Source organism: Lithobates pipiens, unplaced genomic scaffold (assembly GCF_037356315.1).
Source record: "Lithobates pipiens isolate NorthernLeopardFrog02 unplaced genomic scaffold, aLitPip1_a1.2 Scaffold_13, whole genome shotgun sequence".
Classification (NCBI taxonomy): domain Eukaryota; kingdom Metazoa; phylum Chordata; class Amphibia; order Anura; family Ranidae; genus Lithobates; species Lithobates pipiens.
Window position 1 is genome coordinate 184,067,542 of NW_027507718.1, and position 8,377 is coordinate 184,075,918.

Here is an 8,377-nt window from a genome sequence, read left to right on the forward strand (position 1 = left end):
AAATTTGTTTTTCAGACATTTTACCCATTTGGGCTTCCTTTTACCAAGAAAGGATCAGTGGGATGAAAAGTGACTGGATTTAATGTTTAAAAAGGCAAGAAACTGCATAGCTAACTGCCATTTCCTGAAACCAGAAGTGACCTCCTCCAAACCGGAAGTGGCCCTTAAACACCTTTTCCCTTGACATTTTGGCCTTTAATTCATGCTGGCATCCATTTTAGGGCATTTTGAGCTCGTTTGGATACATTTCCTGCCTAACTGAGCCACTGGCCAAAATTTGAAAATTTCATGGGGCCAGGCATGAAAGCCAGGGCTGCAAAAATGGGCTAAATTTTTTTTGGAGTTTAGTATTGAATGCTGTTGCAAATAGGTCTAGCTCGAGGGGACCCCACTAGTTCACTATCCAGTCAAAAATCTCCGGGTGTAGAGACCATTCGTTGGCATCCACGAACCTGTGGAAAAGGCTGTTGGCCCTCGAGTTGAGATGACCGGGCAGATAGACTGCCCTCAGGTCCTTTAGATTCCTTTCTGCACAGAGGATTATGGGTTCCACCTCCTTCAGGAGGGACCTGCTGCGTGTCCCCCCTTGCCGGTGTACATAAGATACCGCAGCCCTGTTGTTCATTTGGAGGAGAACTGGTTTCCCTGTAATCTCGAACTCTAGGGATAGAAATGCAAGGTAGGCCACTCCTGACCTCCAGGACATTTGACACCAAGCCTGCTGTATGGAAGGACCATCTTCCCTGCACTGAGATCTGGTTGCAGTGTGCTCCCCAACCTGCTGCACTGGCATCGGTAGTAATTGTGATTCAGTCGACATGCCCTAACGGGCGCGGTTTCGGAAGTGTCTGTTTCTTCATCCCCCAACGTAGACTCCTGAGCATCAAGGTCGTCAAGTGTATGGGTTGGGATAGATACCGTCTGTTCCACAGTCTCAAGAAATCCAGCTGGAAATGTCTCAAATGCCAATGGGCCTAGGGGACCATAGGGATACATGACGGCATCTGGCCTATCAGGCTCAAACAGTTTGAGGCTGTCATGTAGGATCTCGTACTAACTTTCTTCATTTGTTGAAAAATGGATGTCACCTTCTGAGGTGGGAGAGTCACTGTTCCGTTCCTTTTATTGAACAGAGCGCCCAAATAAATCGTCTCCTGGGTTGGAGAAAGGTGACTTTTCTCCTGGTTTATCTTCCATCCGAATTCTGCTAGAGTTGTCAAAAGAATGTTCCTGTGTTCCACTAACTGGGCTGGACCCTTCGCCAGGAGTAGAATGTCGTCCAAGTAGTGGCATACCTGAAGCCCCAATTCCCTCAGAGGGGTTATGATGGCAATCAGGGTCTTTGTGAAGACTGTTGGCGACGTGCAGAGGCCAAATGGATCTCAGATACTTCTGGAACGGAGGGAGTATGGGTATACGCAGGTAAGCGTCCTGCAAGCCTCTTGACAACATCCAGTCCCCTGGTTGGACTACATGAATAATCATCTGTAGTGACTCCATTTTGAATTTTTCTAGGAAGATATAGCAGTTTAGTCTTTTTAGGTCTATCACGGGTCTCCACCCTCCATTTCTCTTGGGGACTAGAAACAGGGTGGAGTAAAAACCCGAAAATCTCTCTGATGGAGGCACTGGGACTACTGCTTACTGTTCCTGCAAGGAGAGAAGAAATCGCTGTAGCGCTTCCGTTTTTTTTTTTTTTTTTTTTTTTTTGGGGGGGAACCTTGACACCCTTTTCGGGGAGAAGAAGTCCTTGGGAGATTTGTCTGGGAATGACCAGAAATGGCTGTATTTGACTGTGGAGACTACCCAAGGACCCCTGCACTTTTGTTCCCAGATCTTTGAGAAGTGTTTTAACCTGGCCCCCATAGCTTGGGCTGGCCTGGCGTCAAAAGGATTTAGTGGAATCCTGTGGGGTAGGCACTGGTCTCTGCCTTCGGGTCTTGAGGAACGTGGACTGTGTGCTTTTCCAAGAGCATTGCCCTTGCGGAGCAACGAATTGAATCAATGGCGGCTTCACCAATAAAGTCTGCTGAGAGCTTCAGCTCATCCAAGGCCTTGATTATATCCTCCTTTGGGATTTCCTGTTGGACTGCCGAATCTATATTATCCATCAAGACACGTAGTAATAGTAGGTTATCCTCGCGCTACAATGGTGAATTAAACAGAACTGGTATGGTTGCAGCAAACCACCGACAGAGGTGCAAACCCTCCCCTCAAGTGATAAATAGTAAAAAAGAATGGTGTTGCGCTCCACACAAAATTAGTTAAATCTAGTAACAATAAATAAATAATCGCATATACAGTGGTGTGAAAAAGTGTTTGCCCCCTTCCTCATTTCCTGTTCCTTTGCATGTTTGTCACACTTAAGTGTTTCGGAACATCAAACCAATTTAAGCAATAGTCAAGGACAACACAAGTAAACACAAAATGCAATTTGTAAATAAAGGTGTTTATTATTAAAGGTGAAAAAAAATCCAATCCATCATGGCCCTGTGTGAAAAAGTGATTGCCCCCCTTGTTAAAACATACTATAACTGTGGTTGTCCACACCTGAGTTCAATTTCTCTAGCCACACCCAGGCCTGATTATTGCCACACCTGTTCACAATCAAGGCATCACTTAAATAGGAGCTGCTTGACACAGTAAGGTCCACCAGAAGATCCTTAAAAGCTACACATCATGCCGAGACCCAAAGAAATTCAGGAACAATTGAGAAAGAAAGTAATTGAGATCTATCAGTCTGGAAAGGGTTATAAAGCCATTTCCAAAGCTTTGGGAATCCAGCGAACCACAGTGAGAGCCATTATCCACAAATGGCGAAGACATGGAACAGTGGTGAACCTTCCCAGGAGTGGCCGGCCGCCCAAAATTACCCCAAGAGCGCAGCGAAGACTCATCCAAGAGGTCACAAAAGACCCCACAACAACGTCCAAGGAACTGCAGGCCTCACTTGCCTCAGTTAAGGTCAGCGTTCATGCCTCCACCATCAGGAAAAGACTGGGCAAAAATGGCCTGCATGGCAGAGTTCCAAGGAGAAAACCACTGCTGAGCAAAAAGAACATCAAAGCTCGTCTCAATTTCTCCACAACACATCTTGATGATCCCCAAGACTTTTGGGACAACATTCTGTGGACCGATGAGACAAAAGTGGAACTCTTTGGAAGGTGTGTGTCCAAGTATATCTGGCGTAGAAGGAACACTGCATTTCATAAAAAGAACATTATACCAACAGTAAAATATGGTGGTGGTAGTGTGATGGTCTGGGGCTGTTTTGCTGCTTCAGGACCTGGAAGACTTGCCGTGATAAAAGGAACTATGAATTCTGCTGTCTACCAAGAGATCCTGAAGGAGAATGTCCGACCATCTGTTCGTGTACTCAAGCTGAAACGAACTTGGGTTCTGCAGCAGGACAATGATCCTAAACACACCAGCAAGTCCACCACCGAATGGCTGAAGAAAAACAAAATGAAGACTTTGGAGTGGCCTAGCCAAAGTCCTGACCTGAATCCTATTGAGATGTTGTGGTATGACCTTAAAAAGGCCGTTCATGCTCGAAAACCCTCTAATGTAACTGAATTAGGACAATTCTGCAAAGATGAGTGGGCCAAAATTCCTCCAGGACGCTGTAAAAGCCTCATTGCACGTTATCGCAAACGCTTGGTTGCAGTTGTTGCTGCTAAGGGTGGCCCAACCAGTTATTATGTTTAGGGGGCAATCACTTTTTCACACAGGGCCATGATGGTTTGGATTTTTTTTCACCTTTAATAATAAACACCTTCATTTACAAATTGCATTTTGTGTTTACTTGTGTTGTCCTTGACTATTGTTTAAATTGGTTTGATGTTCCGAAACACTTAAGTGTGACAAACATGCAAAGGAACAGGAAATGAGGAAGGGGGCAAACACTTTTTCACACCACTGTAAAATCTAAAAGACGCACCTATGCGATTAAAATTTATTTAAATTATATCTACAACCTATGTGCATAAAATCATTCAAAGTGATTAATGGGGTGTTCAGAGTATACACATATTCCTAGTGTTATTCATACTAAGATCAAATAAAAAGATATAAATAATCTATCCAATCGTAATACAGTGCAAGTGAAGTAATACAAACGAAAGACGCAGATCCTGATAATAGCAATCCAGAAAGTTGTGAAATCAAAAAAGTGTGTCTCAGTCCATAAAAGTGCATCCAAGTGCCAACGTGTATACAGAAAATTGTGTGAGGGTAAAATCCAACAGATAAATAAATAAAAATGTGTATAAAAATATATCAAAGAGTAAATAAATAAACCTAAAAAAACAGCAATTCAAAAAAGGTTTCTTAACCACTTGCCGCCCGCCCTATTACAAATTGACGGCGGCAAAGTGGTTTCATAATCCTAACCGGACGTCATATGACGTGACTAGGATTATGAGCCGCTGCGCGCCCCCGGGGGCGCGCATCGCGGCGATCGTTGTTGCGGGGTGTCAGTCTGACACCCGGCAACTACGATCTCGGTAAAGAGTCTCCGACGGAGACTCTTTACCATGTGATCAGCCGTGTCCAATCACGGCTGATCACAGTGTAAATGGGAAGAGCCGGTGATCGGCTTTCCCTCACTCGCGTCTGTCAGACGCGAGTAGAGGAGAGCCGATCGTCTGCTCCTCTGACAGGGGGGGTCTGTGCTGATCGATTATCAGCACAGCCCCCCCGAGGATGCCCACACTGGACCACCAGGGACACCACTAGACCACCAGGGAAAAGGTAATAAAAATCCATAATCCTCCCTAGACCACCAGGGTGCCAGTCAGCACAATGGGTGCCAATCAGTGCCCATAATGGATGCCAATCAGTGGCCACAATGGGCATCACTGATTGGCATGCATTATTGTTTGGCACTGATTGGCATCCATTACTATAACACCGATGCCGCCTATGAGTGCCCACCTGTGCCGCCTGAGTGCCCACCTGTGCCGCCTATGAGTGCCCACCTGTGCCGCCTATGAGTGCCCACCTGTGCCGCCTATCCATGCCCACCTGTGCCGCCTATCTATGCCCACCTGTGCCGCCTATCCATGCCCACCTGTGCCGCCTATCCATGCCCATCCGTGCCTCGCCCATCCGTGCCGCCCATCTGTGCCAGCTATCAGTGCCAATTTGTGCCACCTATCAGTGTCCGTCCGTGTCGCCCATCCGTGTCGCCCATCCGTGTCGCCCATCAGTGCCGCCTATCAGTGCCACTTCATTGGTGCCACATTGGTGCCCATCAGTGCCACCTTATCAGTGCCCATCAGTGTAGCCCCATCAGTGCCCATCAGTGAAGGAGAAAACGTACTTATTTACAAAGTTTTGAAACTGAAACAAAAAAAAACATTTTTTTTTTCAAAATTTTCGGTATTTTTTTATTTGTAGCGCAAAAAATAAAAACCGTAGAGGTGATCAAATACCACCAAAAGAAAGCTCGATTTGTGGGAAAAAAATGATAAAAATTTCATTTGGGTACAGTGTAGCATGACCGCGCAATTGTCATTCAAAGTGCGACAGCGCTGAAAGCTCAAAATTGGTCTGGGCAGGAAGGTGTTTAAGTGCCCTGTATTGAAGTGGTTAAAGTGTCTCTAATTGACATAAAGGACTAGCAATCCATATCAATTCATGCAAGATAAAGTGAATCCACGCTGTGCTGTGTGAAGGGTTAATCCTGTGAATAAACAGGGGGTAGTTCCACCGGTGATCTTGCAGTTCCTCAAAGTGGGTGCTCACACACTGAGTGCAGTGGGTACCTTACCTCACTGCTGTCAGTTAGACAGCAATATGCTCCAATATTTAAGGTGTATGTCCTCGATTAGGGTGTATATCCTCAGTTGGTATAGGTACAGCAGTATACTCCAATGGTTTGCGGTGTATATCCTAAGTGTAGTGCAAGCACCCCAGATATTTTCCTCCAGGTACTCCGCAAAGGATCACAGGTCAAACCATTTAAGTAATAAAATTCAAACGTTTACAGCTAAAACAACGAACGGCCTCCTCGTTCGAACCCCGGACGTCGCTTCCGGTATCCTCCTAGGCAAATCCTACGCGTATCGTCATTGATCACGTGACTTCCTCGGTCAAATTTGAGCATGGGAAAAAATGTCAAATTTTCCCGTTCTCAAATTTGACCGTGGGGAAAAAATGTAATTTTCCCACGGTCAAATTTGAGTGTTGAGAAAAATGTAAAATTTTCCTAAGCTCAAATTTGACCGTGGGAAAAAACATAAAATTTTCCAACGCTCAAATTTGACCGTGGGGAAAAAATTAAAAATTTCCCGCGCTCAAATTTGAGCGTGGGAAAAAAACAACATTTTCCCACACTAAAATTTGACCGTGGGAAAAAAACATAAAATTTTCCCGCTCTCAAATTTGAGCGTGGGAAAAAAACATTTTCCCACGCTCAAATTTGACCGTGGGAAAAAATTTAAAATTTCCCCACGGTCAAATTGGACCGTGAGAAAAAAACATAAGATTTTCCCACGGTCAAATTTGACCATGGGAAAAAAACTTAAAATTTTCCTGCGCTCAAATTTGAGCGTGGAAAAAAACATAACATTTTCCCGCGCTCAAATTTGAGCGTGGGAAAAAAACATAAAATTTACCCACGCTAATATTTGACCGGGGGAAAAAACATAAAATTTTCCCGTGCTCAAATTTGAGCGTGGGAAAAAAACATAAGATTTTCCCACGGTCAAATTTAACTGTGGGAAAAAATGTCAAATTTTCCCAAGCTGAAATTTGAGCGTGGGAAAAAAACATTAAATTTTCCCTCGCTCAAATTTGAGCAAGGGAAAAAAACATAAAATTTTCCCACGCTAATATTTGAGCGTGGGAAAAAACATAAATTATTCCCTCACTCAAATTTGAGCGTGGGAAAGAAATTTGAGTGTTGAGAAAAATTTAAAATTTTCCCACGCTCACATTTAACTGTGGGAAAAAAATATAACATTTTCCCGCGCTCTAATTTGGCCATGGGGAAAAACATAACATTTTCCCGGGCTCAAATTTGAGCATGGGAAAAAACATAACATTTTCCCACGCTAAAATTTGACCGTGGGAAAAAAACATAAAATTTTCCCACGGTCAAATTTGAGAATGGGAAAAAATGTCAAATTTTCCCATTCTCAAATTTGACCGTGGGGAAAAAATGTAATTTTCCCACGGTCAAATTTGAGTGTTGAGAAAAATGTAAAATTTTCCCAAGCTCAAATTTGACCGTGGGAAAAAACATAAAATTTTCCCACGCTCAAATTTGACCATGGGAAAAACACATAAAATTTTCCCACGGTCAAATTTGAGCGTGGAAAAAACAAAATTTCCCCATGCTCAAATTTGAGCGTGGAAAAAAACACAACATTTTCCCACGCTAAAATTTGACCTTGGAAAAAAAAATGTCAAATTTTCCCAGTCAAATTTGAGCGTGGGAAAAAAATGTCAAATTTTCCCACGCTCAAATTTGACCGTGGGAAAAAAATTACAAATTTTCCCACGCTCAAATTTGACTGTGGGAAAAAACATTTCCCACGCTAATATTTGACAGTGGGAAAAAACATAAAATTTTACAAAGCTCAAATTTGACCGTGGGAAAAAATTTGAAAATTTCCCGTGCTCAAATTTGAGCGTGGGAAAAAAATGTCAAATTTTCCCACGCTCAAATTTGACCGTGGGAAAAAAATGACAAATTTTCCCACGCTCAAATTTGACCGTGGGAAAAAACATTTTCCCACGCTAATATTTGACCGTGGGAAAAAACATAAAATTTTCCAACGCTCAAATTTGACCGTGGGAAAAAAAATTTAAATTTCCCGCGCTCAAATTTGAGCGTGGGAAAAAAACATAACATTTTCCCACACTAAAATTTGACCGTGGGAAAAAAACATAAAATTTTCCCACGGTCAAATTTGAGCGTGGGAAAAAATTAAAAATTTCCCCACGGTCAAATTGGACCGTGAGAAAAAAACATAAGATTTTCCCACGGTCAAATTTGACCATGGGAAAAAAACTTAAAATTTTCCTGCGCTCAAATTTGAGCGTGGAAAAAAACATAACATTTTCCCGCGCTCAAATTTGAGCGTGGGAAAAAAACATAAAATTTACCCACGCTAATATTTGACCGGGGGAAAAAACATAAAATTTTCCCGTGCTCAAAATTTGAGCGTGGGAAAAAAACATAAGATTTTCCCACGTTCAAATTTAACTGTGGGAAAAAATGTCAAATTTTCCCGCGCTCAAATTTGAGCATGGGAAAAAAACATAAAATTTTCCCACGCTAATATTTGACCGTGGGAAAAAACATAAAATTTTCCCACGCTCAAATTTGACCGTGGGAAAAAAATTTAAAATTTCCCGCGATCAAATT

General features: G+C 42.9%; 1 non-coding gene across 1 annotated transcript; it reads right to left on the minus strand.

Annotated features, from left to right (window-relative positions):
• Window positions 1-6,410: 6,410 nt before the first annotated feature.
• Window positions 6,411-6,578, minus strand: LOC143980041 (small nucleolar RNA snR190). The gene has a single exon (XR_013274187.1). It is a non-coding gene; the product is annotated as a small nucleolar RNA snR190 (small nucleolar RNA).
• Between the last annotated feature and the right edge of the window lie 1,799 nt (window positions 6,579-8,377).